Raw genomic sequence first — 22,301 nt, forward strand, 5'->3', positions numbered from 1 at the left:
GTACCTCGACCGGTGCCGAAAATATTTTCGACGGTGGCTCGGCCGGCTGCGAAAATATTTTCGATTGCAGCTCGGCCGGCACCGAAAATATTTTCAACGGGGGCTCGGCCGGCACCAAAAATATTTTCAACGGCGTGTTGGCCGGTGCCAAAAATGTTTTTGACGGAGGCACGGACGGCCCCGAAAATAGTTTCAACGTGACCTCGTCCGGCGCCGAAAATATTTTCGACGGGAGCTCGCATGGCCCTGAAAATATTTTCGACAGGGTCTCGGCCGGCTCCGAAAATATTTTCGACTGGATCTCGGCCGGCACCGAAAATATTTTCGACGGAACCTCGGCCGGCGTCAAAAATATTTTCGACGGGAACTCGGACGGCCCCGAAAATATTTTAGACAGCACCTCGACCGGTGCCGAAAATATTTTCGACGGGAGCTCGGATGGCCCCGAAAATATTTTCGACAGTACCTCGTCCAGTGCCGAAAATATCTTCGACAGGATCTCGGCCGGCACCAAAAATATTTTAGACGGGAGCTCGGCCGGCACCGAAAGTATTTTCGATGGAAGCTCGGCCGGCACCAAAAATATCTTCGACGGGAACTCGGACGGCCCCGAAAATATTTTCGATGGGAGCTCGGCCGGAGCCGAAAATATTTTCGATTGGAGCTCGGCCGGCACGGAAAATATTTTTAAAGGGGGCTCGGACGGCCCCGAAAATATTTTCAACAGTACCTCGACCGGTGCCGGAAATATTTTCGACGGCAGCTCAGCCGGCTCCGAAAATTTTTTCGACGGGAGCTCGGCCGGCTCCGAAAATATTTTCGATTGGAGCTCGGCCGGCACCGAAAATATTTTCAACGGGGGCTCGGCCGGCACCAAAAATATTTTAGACGGCGTGTTGGCCGGTGCCAAAATATTTTCGACAGAGGCTCGGATGGCCCCGAAAATATTTTCGACAGTGTCTCGGCCGGCTCCGAAAATATTTTCGACGGGATCTCGTCCGGCACCGAAAATATTTTCAACGGAAGCTTGGCCGGCACCGAAAATATTTTCAACGGAAGCTTGGCCGGCGTCAAAAATATTTTCGACGGGAGCTCGGATGGCCCCGAAAATATTTTCGACAGTACCTCGTCCGGTGCCGATAATATTTTCAACGGGAGCTCGGAGGGCCCCGAAAATATTTTTGACGGAAGCTCGGCTGGCGTCAAAAATATTTTCGACGGGAGCTCGGCCGGCACCAATAATATTTTCGACGGGAGCTCGGCCAGCACCGAATATATTTTCAACGGAAGCTCGGTCGGCACCAAAAATATTTTCGATGGCGTGTTGGCCGGTGCCAGAAATGTTTTCGACGGAGGCTCGGAGGGCCCCGAAAATATACTCGATGGGACCTCGAACGGCGCCGAAAATATTTTCAATGGGATCTCGGCCGGCACAGAAAATATTTTCGACGGAAGCTCCGCTGGCGTCAAAAATATTTTCGACAGGACCTCGACCGGTGCCAAAAATATTTTCGAAGGGAGCTCGCCCGGCACTGAAGATATTTTAGACGGGAGCCCGGCCGGCACTGAAAATATTTTTAACGGCGGCTTGGATGGCCCTGAAAATATTTTCAACACTACCTCGACCGGTGCCGAAAATATTTTCGACGGCGGCTCGGCCGGCACCGAAAATATTTTTGACGGGAGATCGGCCGGCACCGAAAATATTTTTGACAGTACCTTGACCGGTGGCGAAAATATTTTCGATTGGAGCTCGGCCGGCACCGAAAATATTTTCAACGGGGGCTCGGCCGGCACCAAAAATATTTGCGACGGCGTGTTGGCCGGTGCCAAAATATTTTCGACAGAGGCTCGGACAGCCCCGAAAATATTTTCGACGGGACCTCGGCCGGCGCCGAAAATATTTTCGACGGGAGCTCGGACGGCCCCGAAAATATTTTCGACGGGAGTTCGGCCGGCTCCGAAAATATTTTTGACGGGAGCTCGGCCGGCACCAAAAATATCTTCGACAGGATCTCGGCCGGCACCGAAAATATTTTCGATTGGAGCTCGGCCAGCACCGAATATATTTTCGACGGAAGCTCGGTCGGCACCAAAAATATTTTCGACGGCGTGTTGGCCGGTGCCAAAAATGTTTTCAACGGAGGCTCGGAGGGCCCCGAAAATATTTTCAACGGGGTCTCGGCCGGCACCGAAAATATTTTTAACGGGGGCTCGGACGGCCCCGAAAATATTTTCGACGGCGTGTTGGCCGGTGCCAAAAATGGTTTCGACGGAGGCTCGGAGGGCCCCGAAAATACATTCGACGGGGTCTTGGCTGGCTCCGAAAATATTTTCGAAGGGAGCTCGGCCAGCACTGAAAATATTTTAGACGGGATCTCGGCCGGCACCGACAATATTTTTGAGAGTACCTTGACCGGTGGCGAAAATATTTTCGACAGTACCTCGTCCAGTGCCGAAAATATCTTCGACAGGATCTCGGCCGGCACCAAAAATATTTTAGACGGGAGCTCGGCCGGCACCGAAAATATTTTCGATGGAAGCTCGGCCGGCACCAAAAATATCTTCGACGGGATCTCGGACGGCCCCGAAAATATTTTCGATGGGAGCTCGGCCGGAGCCGAAAATATTTTCGATTGGAGCTCGGCCGGCACTGAAAATATTTTTAAAGGGGGCTCGGACGGCCCCAAAAATATTTTCAACAGTACCTCGACCGGTGCCGGAAATATTTTTGACGGCAGCTCAGCCGGCTCCGAAAATTTTTTCGACGGGAGCTCGGCCGGCTCCGAAAATATTTTCAACGGGGGCTCGGCCGGCACCAAAAATATTTTCGACGGTGTGTTGGCCGGTGCCAAAATATTTTCGACAGAGGCTCGGACAGCCCCGAAAATATTTTCGACGGGACCTCGGCCGGCGCCGAAAATATTTTCGACGGGAGCTCGGACGGCCCCGAAAATATTTTCGATTGGAGCTCAGCCGGCTCCGAAAATATTTTTGACGGGAGCTCGGCCGGCACCAAAAATATCTTCGACAGGATCTCGGCTGGCACCGAAAATATTTTCGATTGGAGCTCGGCCAGCACCGAATATATTTTCGACGGAAGCTCGGTCGGCACCAAAAATATTTTCGACGGCGTGTTGGCCGGTGCCAAAAATGTTTTCAACGGAGGCTCGGAGGGCCCCGAAAATATTTTCAACGGGGGCTCGGCCGGCACCGAAAATATTTTTAACGGGGGCTCGGACGGCCCCGTAAATATTTTCGACGGGACCTCGAACGGCGCCGAAAATATTTTCGACGGGAGCTCGGACGGCCCTGAAAATATTTTCGACAGGGTCTCGGCCGGCTCCGAAAATATTTTCGACAGGATCTCGGCCGGCACCGAAAATATTTTCGACGGAAGCTCGGCCGTCGTCAAAAATATTTTCGACGGGAACTCGGACGGCCCCGAAAATATTTTCAACAGGACCTCGACCGGTGCCGAAAATATTTTCGACGGGAGCTCAGCCGGCACCGAAAATATCTTCGACAGGATCTCGGCCGGCACCGAAAATATTGTCGACAGGATCTCGGCCGGCACCGAAAATATTTTCGACAGGATCTCGGCCGGCACCGAAAATATTTTCGATGGGAGCTCGACCGGACCCGAAAATATTTTCGACAAGGTTCTGACCGGCACCGAAAATATTTTCGTCGGTGTCTCATCCGGCACCAAAAATATTTTCGACGGGGGCCCAGCTGGCACCGAAAATATTTTCGACGTCGGCTCGGCCGTCTCCGAAAATAATTTCGACGGGATCTCGGCCGGCTCCGAAAATATTTTTGACGGAAGCTTGGACGGCCCCGAAAATATTTTCGACAGTACCTCGACCGGTGCCGAAAATATTTTCGACGGGACCGCGAACGGCGCCGAAAATATGTTCGACAGCGGCTTGGCGGGTGCCAAAAATATTTTCGAAGGGGGCCCAGCTGGCACTGAAAATATTTTTGACGTGGGCTCGGCTAGCATCCAAAAGATTTTCGACAGGATGTCGGCCGGCACCAAAAATATTTTCGACGGGGTGTCGTCCGGCTCCGAAAATATTTTCAACGGGATCTCGGCCAGCACCGAAAATTTTTTCGACGGGGTCTCGGCCGGCGTCCAAAATATTTTCAACGGGAGCTCGGACGGCCCCGAAAATATTTTCGACAGGACCTCGACCGGTGCCGAAAATATTTTCGATGGGAGCTCGGCCGGCACCGAAAATATTTTAGACGGGAGCTTGGCCGGCTCCGAAAATATTTTCGACAAGGTTCTGACCGGCACCGAAAATATTTTAGACAGGGGCCCATCTGGCACCGAAAATATTTTCGACGGCGGCTAGGCTGGCGTCAAAAATATTTTCAACGGGAGCTCGGACGGTCCCGAAAATATTTTCGACAGGACCTCGACCGGTGCCGAAAATATTTTCGACAGGAGCTCGGCCGGCACCGAAAATATCTTCGACAGGATCTCGGCCGGCACCGAAAATATTTTAGACAGTACCTCGACCGGACCCGAAAATATTTTCGACGGGACCGCGAATGGCGCCGAAAATATTTTCGACGTCGTGTTGGCCGGTGCCAAAAATATTTTCGACGGGAGCTCGGACGGCTCCGAAAATATTTTCAACGGGATCTCGGACGGCACCGAAAATATTTTCGACGGAAGCTCGTCAGGCATCAGAAATATTTAAACGGGAGCTCGTCCGGTTCCAAAAATATTTTCGATTGGAGCTCCTCCGGCACCGAAAATATTTTAGACGGGAGCTCGGACGGCCCCGAAAATATTTTCAACAGCACCTCGACCGGTGAAAAAAATATTTTCGACGGGAGCTCGTCCGGCGTCAGAAATATTTTCGACGGGAGCTCGACTGGTGCCGAAAATATTTTCGACGGGGGCCCAGCTGGCACCGAAAATATTTTCGATGGAGGCTCGGTTGGCATCCAAAATATTTTCGACGGAAGCTCGGCCGGCGTCAAAAATATTTTCGATGGGATCTCGGCCGGCACCGAAAATATTTTAGACGGGAGCTCGGCCGGCACCGAAAATATTTTCGACGGCAGCTCAGCCGGCTCCAAAAATATTTTCGACGAGAGCTCGGCCGGTTCCGAAAATATTTTGGACGGGAGCTCAGCCGGCACCGAAAATATTTTCATCGGTGTCTCATCTGGCACCGAAAATTTTTTCGATGGAGGCTCGGCCGGTGCCTAAAATATTTTCGACGGGAGCTCGGCCGGCACCGAAAATATCTTCGACAGGATCTCGGCCGGCACCGAAAATATTTTCGACGGGTTCTTGGCCGGCTCCGAAAATATTTTAGACAGGAGCTCGGCCGGCACCGAAAATATTTTCAACGGGGGCTCGGACGGCACCAAAAATATTTTCGACGGCGTGTTGGCCGGTGCCAAAATGTTTTCGACGGAGGCTCTGAGGGCCCCGAAAATAGTTGCGACGGGAGCTCGGACGGCGCCGAAAATATTTTAGACGGGATATCGGCTGGCACCGAAAATATTTTCGACGGAAGCTCCGCCGGCGTCAAAAATATTTTTGATGGGAGCTCGGATGGCCCCGAAAATATTTTTGACAGTACCTTGACCCGTGGCGAAAATATTTTCGACGGCAGCTCTGCCGGCTCCGAAAATATTTCAGACGGGAGCTCGGCCGGCTCCGAAAATATTTTCAACGGGATCTCGGCCGGCACCGAAAATATTTTCGACGGCGAGTTGGCCGGTGCCAAAAATGTTTTCGACGGAGGCTCGGACGGCCCCGAAAATAGTTTCGAGGGGACCTCGAACGGCGCCGAGAATATTTTCGACGGGAGCTCCGGACGGCACCGAAAATATTTTTAACGGGGGCTCGGACGGCCCCAAAAATATTTTAGACGGGGGCCCGGCCGGCACCGAAAATATTTTCATCATTGTCTCATCCGGCACCGAAAATATTTTCGATGGAGGCTCGGACGGTGCCTAAAATATTTTCGACGGGGGCCCAGCTGGCACCGAAAATATTTTCGACGGAGGCTCGGCTGGCATCCAAAAGATTTTCGACAGGATCTCGTCCGGCACCGAAAATATTTTCGATGGCGTGTTGGCCGGTGCCAAAAATGTTTTCGACGGAGGCTCGGCCGCCCCCGAAAATATTTTCAACAAGGTTCTGACCGGCACCGAAAATAGTTTAGACGGGGGCCCGGCCGGCACCGAGAATATTTTCGTCGGTGTCTCATCCGGCACCGAAAATATTTTCGATGGAGGCTCGGCCTGTGCCTAAAATATTTTCGACGGCGGCTCGGCCGGCTCCGAAAATATTTTCGATGGGATCTCGGCCGGCACTGAAAATATTTTCGACGGAAGCTCGGCCGGCGTCAAAAATATTTTCGACGGGAGCTCGGCCGGCACCGAAAATATATTCGACAGGATCTCGGCCGGCACCGAAAATATTTTCGACGGGAGCTCGGCCGGCACCGAAAATATATTCGACAGGATCTCGGCCGGCATCGAAAATATTTTCGACGGGACCGCGAACGGTGCCGAAAATATTTTCGACGGCGGCTTGACCGGTGCCAAAAATATTTTCGACGGGGGCCCAGCTGGCACAGAAAATATTTTCAACGGAGGCTCGGCTGGCATCCAAAAGATTTTCGATGGGATCTCGGCCGGCACCGAAAATATTTTCGACGGAAGCTCGGCCGGTGCCAAAAATATTTTCGATGGGATCTCAGCCGGCACCGAAAATATTTTCGACGGAAGCTCCGCCGGCGTCAAAAATATTTTCGACGGGAGCTCGGACGGCCCCGAAAATATTTTCGACAGTACCTCGGCCGGCACCGAAAATATTTTAGATGGGATCTCGGCCGGCACCGAAAATATTTTCGACAAGGTTCTGACCGGCACCGAAAATATTTTAGACGGGGGCCCGGCTGGCACCGAAAATATTTTCGATGGAGGCTCGGCCGGTGCCTAAAATATTTTCGACGGGAGCTCGGCCGGCACCGAAAATATCTTCGACAGGTTCTCGGCCGGCACCAAAAATATTTTCGACGGAAGCTCGGCCGGCGTCAAAAATATTTTCAACGGGAGCTCGGACGGCCCCGAAAATATTTTCGACAGGACCTCGACTGGTGCCGAAAATATTTTCAATGGGAGCTTGTCCGGCACCGAAAATATCTTCGACAGGATCTCGGCCGTCACCAAAAATATTTTCGACGGAAGCTCGTCCGGCGTCAGAAATATTTTCGACGGGAGCTCGGACGGCCCCGAAAATATTTTCGACAGTACCTCAACCGGTGCCGAAAATATTTTCAACGGGACCGCGAACGGCGCCGAAAATATTTTCGACAGCAGCTTGGCCGGTGCCAAAAATATTTTTGACGGGGGCCCAGCTGGCAATGAAAATATTTTCGATGGAGGCTCGGCTGGCATCCAAAATATTTTCGACGGAAGCTCGGCCGGCGTCAAAAATATTTTCGATGGGAGCTCGGACGGCCCCGGAAATATTTTCGACAGTACCTCGACCGGCCCCGAAAATATTTTCGACAGTACCTCGGCCGGCAACAAAAATATTTTAGACGGGAGCTCGGCCGGCTCCGAAAATAGTTTCGAAGGGACCTCGGCCGGCACTGAAAAAATTTTTAACTAGGACTCGGCCGCCGCCGAAAATATTTTCGATGGGAGCTCGGCCGGCCCTGAAAATATTTTCGACAGTAACTCGACCGGAGCCGAAAATATTTTTGACGGTGTCTCAGCCGGCACCGAAAATATTTCCGACGGAGGCTCGGCTGGCGTCCAAACTATTTTCGACGGGAGTTCGGCCGATACAGAAAATATTTTCGACGGGAGCTCGGCCGGCCCTGAAAATATTTTCGACAGTACCTTGACCGGTGCCAAAAATATTTTCGACGGCGGCTCGGCCGGCTCCGAAAATATTTTCGACGGGAGCTCGACCGGCACCGAAAACATTTTCGACGGGACCTCAGCCGGCACCAAAAATATTTTCGATGAGAGCTCGGCCGGCACCGAAAATATCTTCGACAAGGTTCTGGCTGGCACGGAAAATATTTTCGACGGAGCTTGGTCGGCGTCCAAAATATTTTCGACGGGAGCTCGACCGGCACCGAAAACATTTTCGACGGGACCTCAGCCGGCACCAAAAATATTTTACACGGGGCCCCGGCCGGCACCGAAAATAGTTTCGAAGGGACCTCGGCCGGCACCGAAAAAATTTTTGGCTAGGACTCGGCCGCCACCGAAAATATTTTCGATGGGAGCTCGTCCGGCCCTGAAAATGTTTTCGACAGTACCTCGACCGGAGCCGAAAATATTTTTGACGGTGTCTCAGCTGGCACCGAAAATATTTCCGACGGAGGCTCGGCAGGCGTCCAAACTATTTTCGACGGGAGTTCGGCCGATACAGAAAATATTTTCGATTGGAGCTCGGACGGCACCAAAAATATTTTCGAAGGGAGATCGATGGGCACTGAAAACATTTTCGACGGGACCTCAGCCGCAACAAAAATATTTTCGACGGAGGCTCGGCCGGCACCGAAAAAATTTTCGACGAGAACTTGGCCGCCGCCAAAAATATTTTCGACGGGACCTCGAACGGCGCCGAAAATATTTTTGATGGGGGCTCGGCCGGCACTGAAAATATTTTTGATGGGGGCCCAGCTGGCACCGAAAATATTTTGGACGGAGACTCAGCCGACACTGAAAAATTTTTCGAAGGGAGCTCGGCCAGCACCGAAACTATTTTTGACGATGTCTCAGCCGGCACCGAAAATATTTTCGACGGAGGCTCGGCCGGCGCGGAAAATATTTTCGACGCGGTCTCGTCCGGTTCCGATAATATTTTCGACGGGAGCTCAGCCAGCCCCAAAAATATTTTCGACAGTACCTCGACCGGTGCCAAAAATATTTTCGACGGCGGCTCGGCCAGAACCGAAAATATTTTCGAAGGTGTCTCAGCCGGCACCGAAAATATTTTCGACGGAGGCTCGGCCGGCGTCCAAAATATTTTCGACGGGAGCTCGGCTGATACAGAAAATATTTTCGAAGGGAGCTCGTCCGGCTCCGAAAATATTTTTGATGGTGTCTCTCCCGTCACCAAAAATATTTTAGACGGGGGCCAGCCGGCACCGAAAATATTTTTGACAGTGTCTCAGCCGGCACTGAAAATATTTTCGACGGAGCCTCGGCCGGCGTCAAAAATATTTTCGAAGGGAGCTCGGCCAGCCCTGAAAATATTTTCGACAGTACCTCGACCGGTGCCAAAAATATTTTCGACGGCGGCTCGGCCAGCACCGAAAATATTTTTGACGGTGTCTCAGCCAGCACTGAAAATATTTTCGACGGAGGCTCGGCCGGCGTCGAAACTATTTTCGACGGGAGCTCGGCTGATACAGAAAATATTTTCGATGGGAGCTCGGCTGGCTCCGAAAATATTTTGGACGGGAGCTCGGCCGGCTCCGAAAATATTTTCGACGGGAGCTCGACCGGCACCAAAAACATTTTCGACGGGACCTCAGCCGGCACCAAAAATATTTTCGACGAGAGCTGGGCCGGCACCGAAAATATTTTCGACAAGGTTCTGGCTGGCACGGAAAATATTTTCGACGGAAGCTTGGCCGGCGTCCAAAATATTTTCGACGGGAGCTCGGACGGCGCCGAAAACATTTTCGACGGGACCTCAGCCGGCACCAAAATATTTTAGACGGGGCCCTGGCCGGCACCGAAAATAGTTTCGAAGGGACCTCGGCCGGCACCGAAAAAATTTTTGGCTAGGACTCGGCCGCCACCGAAAATATTTTCGATGGGAGCTCGTCCGGCCCTGAAAATGTTTTCGACAGTACCTCGACCGGAGCCGAAAATATTTTTGACGGTGTCTCAGCTGGCACCGAAAATATTTCCGACGGAGGCTCGGCAGGCGTCCAAACTATTTTCGACGGGAGTTCGGCCGATACAGAAAATATTTTCGATTGGAGCTCGGACGGCACCAAAAATATTTTCGAAGGGAGATCGATGGGCACTGAAAACATTTTCGACGGGACCTCAGCCGCAACAAAAATATTTTCGACGAGAGCTCGGCCGGCACCGAAAATATTTTCGACAAGGTTCTGGCCGGCACCGAAAATATTTTCGACGGAGGCTAGGCCGGTGCCTAAACTATTTTCGACGGAAGCTCGGCCGGATCGGAAAATATTTTCGACGGGAGCTCGACCGGCTCCGAAAATATTTTCGTCGAGAGCTCGGCCAGCACTGAAAATATTTTCGACAAGGTTCCGGCCGGCACCGAAAATATTTTCGACGGAGGCTCGGCTGGCGTCCAAAAGATTTTCGACGGGAGCTTGGCCGGTGCCGAAAATATTTTCGAAGGGAGCCCATCCGGTGTGGAAAATATTTTCGACAGGGGCTCGGCCGGCTCCAAAAATATTTTCAACGGGGGCCTGGCCGGCACCGAAAATATCTTCGACGGGAGCTCGGCCGTCACCGAAAATGTTTTTGACGAGAGCTCGGCCACCACCGAAAATATTTTCGACGGGACCTCGAACGGCGCCGAAAATATTTTCGACGGGAGCTCGGCCAGCACTGAAAATATTTTTGACGGGGGCCCAGCTGGCACCGAAAATATTTTGGACGGAGACTCAGCCGACACCGAAAAATTTTTCGAAGGGAGCTCGGCCAGCACCGAAAATATTTTCGACGGGGGCCCGGCCAGCACCGAAACTATTTTTGACGATGTCTCAGCCGGCACTGAAAATATTTTCGACGGAGGCTCGGCCGGCGCGGAAAATGTTTTCGACGCGGTCTCGTCCGGTTCCGATAATATTTTTGACGGGAGCTCAGCCAGCCCCAAAAATATTTTCGACAGTACCTCGACCGCTGCCAAAAATATTTTTGACGGCGGCTCGGCCAGAACCGAAAATATTTTCGACGCTGTCTCAGCCGGCACCGAAAATATTTTCGACGGAGGCTCGGCTGGCACCGAAAATATTTTCGTCGCTGTCTCAGCCGGCACCGATATATTTTCGACGGCAGCTCGGCCGATACAGAAAATATTTTCGTCGGGACCTCAGCCGGCACCAAAAATATTTTAGACAGGGGGCCAGCCGGCACTGAAAATATTTTCGATGGTGTCTCTGCCGGCACCGATATATTTTCGACAGCAGCTCGGCCGATACAGAAAATATTTTCATCGGGACCTCAGCCGGCACCAAAAATATTTTCGTTGGGACTTCAGCCGGCACCGAAAATATTTTCGTCGGCGTCTCAGCCTGCAACGAAAATATTTTCGACGGCGGCTCGGCCGGCACCGAAAAAATTTTTGACGGCGGCTCAGCCGGCACTGAAAATATTTTCGATGGGGGCTCAGCCGGAATTGAAAATATTTTCGACCGGGACTCGGCTGGCACCGAAAATATTTTTGACAAGATTCCGGCCGGCACCGAAAATATATTCGACGGTGTCTCAGCCGGCACCGAAAATATTTTCGACCGGGACTCGGCTGGCACCGAAAATATTTTCGACAAGATTCCGGCCGGCACAGAAAATATTTTCGAGGGGACCTCAGCCAGCGCCGAAAATATTTTCAACAAGGTTCCCGCCGGCACCGAAAATATTTTCGACGGGACCTCAGCCGGCACCAAAAATATTTTTGACGGGGGCTCGGCCGGCACCGAAAATAATTTCGACAGAGGCTCGGCCGGCATCCAAAATATTTTCGACGGGAGCTCGGCCAGGCCTGAAAATATTTTCAACGGGGGCTCGACCAGCACCGAAAACGCTTTTGACGGGACCTCGGCCGGCACCAAAAATATCTTAGACAAGGTTCCGGCCGGCACCGAAAATATTTTCGACGGTGTCTCAGCCAGCACCGAAAATATTTTCGACGGTGTCTCGGCCGGCACCGAAAATATTTTCAACGGGGGCTCGGCCGGCACCGAAAATATTTTCGATTGGAGCTCGGCCGGCACTGAAAATATTTTCAACGGGGGCTCGGCCGGCACCGAAAATATTTCAGACAGGAGCTCGGCCGGCTCCGAAAATATTTTCGACGGGAGCTCGGCCTGCACCGAAAATATTTTCGACGGTGTCTCGGCCGGCACCGAAAATATTTTCGACGGGGGCCCGCCTGGCACTGAAAATATTTTAGACGGGACTCAGCCGGCACCGAAAATATTTTCGACGGGGTCTCAGCCGGCGTCCAAAATATTTTTGACGGGAGCTCGGATGACCCCGAAAATATTTTCGACGGGTTCTCGGCCGGCTCCAAAAATATTTTCAACGGGATCTCAGCCGACACCGAAAATATTTTCGACGGCGTGTTGGCCGGTGCCAAAAATGTTTTCGACGGAGGCTCGGACGGCCCCGAAAATAGTTGCGACGGGGTCTCGGCCGGCACCGAAAATATTTTCGACGGAAGCTTGGCCGGCGTCAAAAATATTTTCGACGGGAGCTCGGACGGCCCCGAAAATATTTTCAACAAGGTTCTGACCGGCACCGAAAATATTTTCAACGGGGGCTCGGCCGGCACCAAAAATATTTTCGACGGCGTGTTGGCCAGTGCCAAAATGTTTTCGACGGAGGCTCGGACGGCCCCGAAAATAGTTTCGACGGGACCTCGAACGGCGCCGAAAATATTTTCGACAGGGTCTCAGCCGGCTCCGAAAATATTTTCGACGGGATCTCGGCCGGCACCGAAAATATTTTCGACGGAAGCTCGGCCGGCGTCAAAAATATTTTCGACGGGAGCTCGGATGGCCTCGAAAATAGTTTCGACAGTACCTCGACCGGTGCCGAAAATATTTTCGATGGGAGCTCGGCCGGCACCGAAAATATTTTAGACGGGAGCTCGGCCAGCACCGAAAATATTTTCGACGGGAGCTCGGATGGCCTCGAAAATAGTTTCGACAGTACCTCGTCTGGTGCCGAAAGTATTTTCGATGGGAGCTCGGCCGGCACCGAAAATATTTTAGACGGGAGCTCGGCCGGCACCGAAAATATTTTTGATAGTACCTTGACCGGTGCGGAAAATATTTTCGACGGCGGCTAAGCCGGCTCCGAAAACATTTTCGACGGGGTCTCGGCCGGCTCCGAAAATATTTTCGATGGGAGCTCGGCCGGCTCCGAAAATATTTTAGACGGGAGCTCGGCCGGCTCCGAAAATATTTTTAACGGGGCTCGTCCGGCACCGAAAATATTTTCGACGGCGTGTTGGCCGGTGCCAAAAATGTTTTCAACGGAGGCTCAGACGGCCCCGAAAATGTTTTCGACGGGGTCTCGGCCGGCACCGAAAATATTTTCGACGGAAGCTTGGCCGGCGTCAAAAATATTTTCGACGGGAGCTCGGCCTGCCCCGAAAATATTTTCGACAAGTTTCTGAAAGGCACCGAAAATATTTTCGACGGGGGCCCGGCCGGCACCGAAAATATTTTCGATGGCGGCTCGGCCGGCTCTGAAAATATTTTCGACGGGAGCTCGGTCGGCACCGAAAATACTTTCGACAAGGTGCCGGCCGGCACCGAAAATATTTTCGACGGCGTCTCATCCGGCTCCGACAATATTTTCGACGGGACCTCGAACGGCGCCGAAAATATTTTCGATGGGGGCTCAGCCGGCTCCGAAAATATTTTCGACGGGGGCCCGCCTGGCACCGAAAATATTTTAGACAGGACTCAGCCGGCACCGAAAATATTTTCGACGGGATCTCGGCCGGCGTCGAAAATTTTTTTGACAGGGTCTCAGCCGGCGTCCAAAATATTTTCGACGGGAGCTCGGATGACCCCGAAAATATTTTCGACGGGGTCTCGGCCGGATCCTAAAATATTTTAGACGGGATCTCAGCCGACACCGAAAATATTTTCGACGGCGTGTTGGCCGGTGCCAAAAATGTTTTCGATGGAGGCTCGGACGGCCCCGAAAATATTTTCGACAGGGTCTCGGCCGGCACCGAAAATATTTTCGACGGAAGCTCGGCCGGCGTCAAAAATATTTTCAACGGGAGCTCGGACGGCCCCGAAAATATTTTCGACAGGACCTCGACTGGTGCCGAAAATATTTTCAATGGGAGCTTGTCCGGCACCGAAAATATCTTCGACAGGATCTCGGCCGTCACCAAAAATATTTTCGACGGAAGCTCGTCCGGCGTCAGAAATATTTTCGACGGGAGCTCGGACGGCCCCGAAAATATTTTCGACAGTACCTCAACCGGTGCCGAAAATATTTTCAACGGGACCGCGAACGGCGCCGAAAATATTTTCGACAGCAGCTTGGCCGGTGCCAAAAATATTTTTGACGGGGGCCCAGCTGGCAATGAAAATATTTTCGATGGAGGCTCGGCTGGCATCCAAAATATTTTCGACGGAAGCTCGGCCGGCGTCAAAAATATTTTCGATGGGAGCTCGGACGGCCCCGGAAATATTTTCGACAGTACCTCGACCGGCCCCGAAAATATTTTCGACAGTACCTCGGCCGGCAACAAAAATATTTTAGACGGGAGCTCGGCCGGCTCCGAAAATAGTTTCGAAGGGACCTCGGCCGGCACTGAAAAAATTTTTAACTAGGACTCGGCCGCCGCCGAAAATATTTTCGATGGGAGCTCGGCCGGCCCTGAAAATATTTTCGACAGTAACTCGACCGGAGCCGAAAATATTTTTGACGGTGTCTCAGCCGGCACCGAAAATATTTCCGACGGAGGCTCGGCTGGCGTCCAAACTATTTTCGACGGGAGTTCGGCCGATACAGAAAATATTTTCGACGGGAGCTCGGCCGGCCCTGAAAATATTTTCGACAGTACCTTGACCGGTGCCAAAAATATTTTCGACGGCGGCTCGGCCGGCTCCGAAAATATTTTCGACGGGAGCTCGACCGGCACCGAAAACATTTTCGACGGGACCTCAGCCGGCACCAAAAATATTTTCGATGAGAGCTCGGCCGGCACCGAAAATATCTTCGACAAGGTTCTGGCTGGCACGGAAAATATTTTCGACGGAGCTTGGTCGGCGTCCAAAATATTTTCGACGGGAGCTCGACCGGCACCGAAAACATTTTCGACGGGACCTCAGCCGGCACCAAAAATATTTTACACGGGGCCCCGGCCGGCACCGAAAATAGTTTCGAAGGGACCTCGGCCGGCACCGAAAAAATTTTTGGCTAGGACTCGGCCGCCACCGAAAATATTTTCGATGGGAGCTCGTCCGGCCCTGAAAATGTTTTCGACAGTACCTCGACCGGAGCCGAAAATATTTTTGACGGTGTCTCAGCTGGCACCGAAAATATTTCCGACGGAGGCTCGGCAGGCGTCCAAACTATTTTCGACGGGAGTTCGGCCGATACAGAAAATATTTTCGATTGGAGCTCGGACGGCACCAAAAATATTTTCGAAGGGAGATCGATGGGCACTGAAAACATTTTCGACGGGACCTCAGCCGCAACAAAAATATTTTCGACGGAGGCTCGGCCGGCACCGAAAAAATTTTCGACGAGAACTTGGCCGCCGCCAAAAATATTTTCGACGGGAACTCAGATGGCTCCGAAAATATTTTGAACAGTACCTCGTCCGGTGCCGAAAATATTTTCGATGGGAGCTCGGCCGGCACCGAAAATATTTTAGACTGGAGCTCGGCCAGCACCGAAAATATTTTTGACAGTACCTTGACAGGTGGCGAAAATATTTTCGACGGCGGCTCAGCCGGCTGCGAAAATATTTTCGACGGGGGCTCGGCCGGCACCGAAAATATTTTCGATTGGAGCTCAGCCGGCACCGAAAATATTTTAGACGGGAGCTCGGCCGGCGTCAAAAATATTTTCGACCGGAGCTCAGACGGCCCCGAAAATATTTTCGACAGGACCTCGGCCGGCTCCGAAAATATTTTCGATTGCAGCTCGGCCGGCACCGAAAATATTTTCAATGGGGGCTCGGCCGGCACCAAAAATATTTTCGACGGCGTGTTGACCGGTGCCAAAAATGTTTTCGACGGAGGCTCGGACGGCCCCGAAAATATTTTCGACGGGGTCTCGGCCGGCTCCGAAAATATTTTCGACGGGGGCCCAGCTGGCACCGAAAATATTTTCGATGGAGGCTCGGTTGGCATCCAAAATATTTTTGACGGAAGCTTGGCCGGCGTCAAAAATATTTTCGACGGGAGCTCGGCCAGCACCGAAAATATTTTCGACAGGGTCTCGGCCGGCACCGAAAATATTTTCGACGGGAGCTCGGCCGGCGTCAAAAATATTTTCGACGGGAGCTCGGATGGCCCCGAAAATATTTTCGACAGGACCTCGACCGGTGGCAAAAATATTTTCGACGGCAGCTCAGCCGGCTCCGAAAATATTTCAGACGGGAGCTCGGCCGGCTCTGAAAATATTTTCGACAGGATCTCGGCCGGCACCGAAAATATTTTCGACGGAAAGTCGTCTGGTGTCAGAAATATTTTTGACGGGAGCTCGGACGGCCCCGAAAATATTTTCGACAGTACCTCGACCGGTGCCGAAAATATTTTCGACGGCGACTAGGCCGGCACCGAAAATGTTTTACACGGGAACTCGGCCGGCACCGAAAATATTTTTGACAGTACCTTGACCGGTGGCGAAAATATTTTCGACGGCAGCTCAGCCGGCTCCGAAAATATTTTCGACGGAAGCTCGGCCGGCATCAAAAATATTTTCGATTGGAGCTCGGATGGCCCCGAAAATATTTTCGACAGTACCTCGTACGGTTCCGAAAATATTTTAGACGGGAGCTCGGCCGGCACCGAAAATATTTTTGACAGTACCTCGACCGGTGCGGAAAATATTTTCGATTGCAGCTCGACCGGCACTGAAAATATTTTCAACGGGGGCTCGGCCGGCACCAAAAATATTTTCAACGGCGTGTTGGCCGGTGCCAAAAATGTTGTTGACGGAGGCTCGGAGGGCCCCGAAAATACATTTGACGGGGTCTCGGCCGGCTCCGAAAATATTTTCAACGGGATCTTGGCTGGCACCGAAAATATTTTAGACGGCGTGTTGGCCGGTGCCAAGATGTTTTCGACAGAGGCTCGGACGGCCCCGGAAATACTTTTGTCGGGACCTCGAGCAGCGCCGAAAGTATATTCGACGGAGGCTCAGACGGCCCCGAAAATATTTTCGACAAGGTTCTGACCGGCACCGAAAATATTTTCGACGGGAGCTCGGCCAGCACCGAAAATATTTTCGATGGGATCTCGGCTGGCACCGAAAATATTTTTGACGGAAGCTCGGCCGGTGCCAAAAATATTTTCGATGGGAGCTCGGACGGCCCCGAAAATATTTTCGACAGTACCTCGACCGGTGCTGAAAATATTTTCGACGGCGGCTTGGCCGGCACCGAAAATATTTTAGACGGGAGCTCGGCCGGCACCGAAAATATTTTCAACAGTACGTCGACCGTTGCCGAAAATATTTTCGACGGCAGCTCAGCCAGCTCCGAAAATATTTTCAACGGGAGCTCGGCCGGCTGCGAAAATATTTTCGATTGGAGCTCGGCCGGCACCGAAAATATTTTCAACGGGGGCTCGGCCGGCACCAAAAATATTTTCAACGGCATGTTGGCCGGTGCCAAAATGTTTTCGACGGAGGCTCGGACGGCCCCGAAAATATTTTCGACAGTACCTTGACCGGTGCGGAAAATATTTTCGACGGTGGCTCAGCCGGCTCCGAAAATATTTTCAACGGGAGCTCGGCTGGCTCCGAAAATATTTTCGATTGCAGCTCGGCCAGCACCAAAAATATTTTCAACGGGGGCTCGGCCAGCACCAAAAATATTTTCGACGGCGTGTTGGCCGGTGCCAAAAATGTTGTTGACGGAGGCTCGGAGGGCCCCGAAAATATATTCGACGGGGTCTCGGCCGGCTCCGAAAATATTTTCAACGGGATCTCGGCCGGCACCGAAAATATTTTAGACGGGAGCTCGGCCGGCACCAAAAATATTTTCGACGGCAGCTCAGCCGGCTCCGAAAATATTTTTGACGGGAGCTCGACTGGCTCCAAAAATATTTTCGATTGCAGCTCGGACGGCACCGAAAATATTTTCAACGGGGGCTCGGCCGGCACCAAAAATATTTTCGATGGCGTGTTGGCCGGTGCCAAAAATGTTTTCGACGGGAGCTCGGACGGCCCCGAAAATATTTTCGACCAGGTTCTGACCGGCACCGAAAATATTTTAGACGGGGGCCCGGCCAGCCCCGAAAATATTTTCGACAAGGTGCTGGCCTGCACTGAACATAGTTTCGACGGCGGCTCGGCCGGCTCCGACAATATTTTCGACGGGAGCTTGGCCGGCACCGAAAATATTTTCGACGGGATCTCGGCCGGCACCGAAAATATTTTCGACGGCGTCTCGGCCGGCTCCGACAATATTTTCGACGGGACCTCGAATGGCGCCGAAAATATTTTCGATTGGGGCTCGGCCGGCACCGAAAATATTTTCGACGGGGCCCGCCTGGCACCGAAAATATTTTAGACGGAACTCAGCTGGCACCGAAAATATTTTCGACGGGATCTCGGCCGGCGTCGAAAATCTTTTCAACAGGGTCTCGGCCGGCACCAAAAATATTTTCGACGGCAGCTCAGCCGGCTCCGAAAATATTTCAGACGGGAGCTCGGCCGGCTCCGAAAATATTTTCGATTGGAGCTCGGCTGGCACCGAAAATATTTTCAACGGGGGCTCGGCGGCAGCAAAAATATTTTCGACGGCGTGTTGTCCGGTGCCAAAAATGTTTTCGACGGAGGTTCGGACGGCCCCGAAAATAGTTTCGACGGGACCTCGAACGGCGCCGAAAATATTTTCGACGGGAGCTCGGACGGCGCCGAAAATATTTTCGACAGGGTCTCGGCCGGCTCCGAAAGTATTTTCGACGGAAGCTCCGCCGGCGTCAAAAATATTTTCAACGGGAGCTCGGATGGCTCCGAAAATATTTTCGACAGCACCTTGACCAGTGCCGAAAATATTTTCGATGGGATCTCGGCCGATACAGAAAATATTTTCAACGGAAGCTCCGCCGGTGTCGAAAATATTTTCGACGGGAGCTCGGACGGCCCCGAAAATATTTTCGACAGTACCTCGACCGGTGCCGAAAATATTTTCGACTGCGGCTCGGCAGGCACCGAAAATATTTTAGTCGGGAGCTCCGCCGGCACCGAAAATATTTTTGACAGTACCTTGACCAGTGGCAAAAATATTTTCGACGGCAGCTCAGCCGGCTCCGAAAATATTTTCGACGGGAGCTCGGCCGGCTCCGAAAATATTTTCGATTGCAGCTCGGCCGGCACCGAAAATATTTTTGACGGAAGCTCGGCCGGCGTCAAAAATATTTTCGACGGCGTGTTGGCCGGTGCCAAAATGTTTTCGACAGAGGGTCGGACGGCCCCGAAAATATTTTCGACGGGGTCTCGGCCGGCTCCAAAAATATTTTCGACGGGATCTCGGCCGGCACCGAAAATATTTTCGACGGAAGCTCAGCCTGCGTCAAAAATATTTTCGACGGGAACTCGGACGGCCCTGAAAATATTTTCGACAGGACCTCGACCGGTGCCGAAAATATTTCTGATGGGAGCTCGGCCGGCACCGAAAATATTTTAGACGGGAGCTCGGCCAGCACCGAAAATATTTTCAACAGGGTCTCGGCCGGCACCGAAAATATTTTCGACGGGAGCTCAGCCGGCTCCGAAAATATTTTCGACGGGAGCTCGGCCGGCTCTGAAAATATTTTCGATTGTAGCTCAGCCAGCACCGAAAATATTTTCAACGGGGGTCGGCCGGCACCAAAAATATTTTCGACGGCGTGTTGGCCGGTGCCAAAAATGTTTTCGACGGAGGCTCGGAGGGCCCCGAAAACAGCTTCGACGGGACCTCGAACGGCGCCGAAAATATTTTAGACGGAAGCTCGGCCGGCTCCGAAAATATTTTCGATTGGAGCTTGGCCGGCACCGAAAATATTTTCAACGGGGGCTCGGCTGGCACCGAAAATATTTTCGACGGCGTGTTGGCCGGTGCCAAAATGTTTTCGACGGAGGCTCGGACGGCCCCGAAAATAATTTCGACGGAACCTCTAACGCAGCTGAAAATATTTTCGATGGGAGCTCGGACGGCCCCGAAAATATTTTCGACAGGGTCTCGGCCGGCTCCGAAAATATTTTCGACGGGATCTCGACCGGCACCGAAAATATTTTCGACGGAAGCTCGGCCGGCGTCAAAAATATTTTCGACGGGAGCTCGGATGGCTCCGAAAATATTTTCGACAGTACCTCGTCCGGTGCCGAAAATATTTTCGATGGGAGCTCGGCCGGCACCGAAAATATTTTCAACGGCGGCTCGGCCGGCACCAAAAATATTTTCGACGGCGTGTTGGCCGGTGCCAAAATGATTTCGACGGAGGCTCGGACGGCCCCGAAAATATTTTCGACAAGGTTCTGACCGGCACCGAAAATATTTTAGACAGGGGACCGGCCGGCACCGAAAATATTTTCGACGGTGTCTCTTCCAGCACCAAAAATATTTTCGATGGAGGCTCGGCCGGTGCCTAAAATATTTTCGACGGCGGCTTGGCCGGCTCCGAAAATATCTTCGACAGGATCTCGGCCGGCACCAAAAATATTTTCGACAGAAGCTCGGCCGGTGTCAGAAATATTTTCGACGGGAGCTCGGACGGCCCCGACAATATTTTCGACAGGACCGCGACCAGTGCGGAAAATATTTTCGATGGGAGCTCGGCCGGCACCGAAAATATTTTAGACGGGAGCTCGGCCAGCACCGAAAATATTTTTGACAGTACCTTGACCGGTGCGGAAAATATTTTCGACGGCGGCTCAGCCGGCTCCGAAAATATTTTCGACGGGAGCTCGGCCGGCTCCGAAAATATTTTCGACAGTACCTCAACCGGTGCCGAAAATATTTTCGACGGGACCGCGAACGGCGCCGAAAATATTTTCGACGGCGTGTTGGCCGGTGTCAAAAATGTTTTCGACGGGGGCTCAGCTGGCACCGAAAATATTTTCGACGGAGGCTCGGCTGGCATCCAAAAGATTTTAGACAGGATCTTGGCCGGCACCGAAAATATTTCCGACGGCAGCTCATCCGGCTCCAAAAATATTTTCGATGGGAGTTCGGCCTGCTCCGCAAATATTTTCGATTGGAGCTCGGCCGGCACCGAAAATATTTTCGACGGAGGCTCGGACGGCCCCGAAAATAGTTTCGACGGGACCTTGAACGGCGCCGAAAATATTTTAGACGGGAGCTTGGACGGCCCCGAAAATATTTTCGACAGGGTCTCGGCCAGCTCCGAAAATATTTTCGACCGAGGCTCGGCTGGCGTCCAAAATATTTTCGACGGGGTCTCGGCCGACTCCGAAAATATTTTCGACGGGAGCTCGGCCAACTCCGAAAATATTTTCGACGGGAGCTCGGCCGGCACCGAAAACATTTTCGACAGGACCTCAGCTGGCACCAAAAATATTTTGGACGGGGGCCCGGACGGCACCGAAAATATTTTCGAGAGCAGCTCGGCCAATACAGAAAATATTTTCGACGGGAGCTCAGAGAGTTCCGAAAATATTTTCGACGGGAGCTTGGCCGGCACCAAAAATATTTTCGACGAGAGCTCGGCTGGCACCGAAAATAGTTTCGACAAGGTTCCGGCCGGCACCGAAAATATTTTTAACGGTGTCTCAGCCGGCACCAAAAATATTTTCGACGGAGGCTCGACCGGCTCCGAAAATATTTTCGATGGGACCTCAGCCCTAACCAAGTATATTTTCGACAAGAGCTCGGCTGGCACCGAAAATATTTTCGTCAAGGTTCTGCCCGGCACCGAAAATATTTTCGACAAGGTTCTGGCTGGCACGGAAAATATTTTCGACGGAGCTTGGCCGGCGTCCAAAATATTTTCGACGGGAGCTCGACCGGCACCGAAAACATTTTCAACGGGACCTCAGCCGGCACCAAAAATATTTTAGACGGGCCCAGGCCGGCACCGAAAATAGTTTCGAAGGGACCTCGGCCGGCACCGAAAAAATTTTTGACTAGGACTCGGCCTCCGCCGAAAATATTTTCGATGGGAGCTCGGCCGGCCCTGAAAATATTTTCGACAGTACCTCGCCCGGAGCCGAAAATATTTTTGACGGTGTCTCAGCTGGCACCGAAAATATTTCCGACGGAGGCTCGGCAGGCGTCCAAACTATTTTCGACGGGAGTTCGGCCGATACAGAAAATATTTTCGACGGGAGCTCGGACGGCACCAAAAATATTTTCGAAGGGAGATCGATGGGCACTGAAA

Source organism: Haliaeetus albicilla, chromosome 14 (assembly GCF_947461875.1).
Source record: "Haliaeetus albicilla chromosome 14, bHalAlb1.1, whole genome shotgun sequence".
NCBI classification, from domain to species: domain Eukaryota; kingdom Metazoa; phylum Chordata; class Aves; order Accipitriformes; family Accipitridae; genus Haliaeetus; species Haliaeetus albicilla.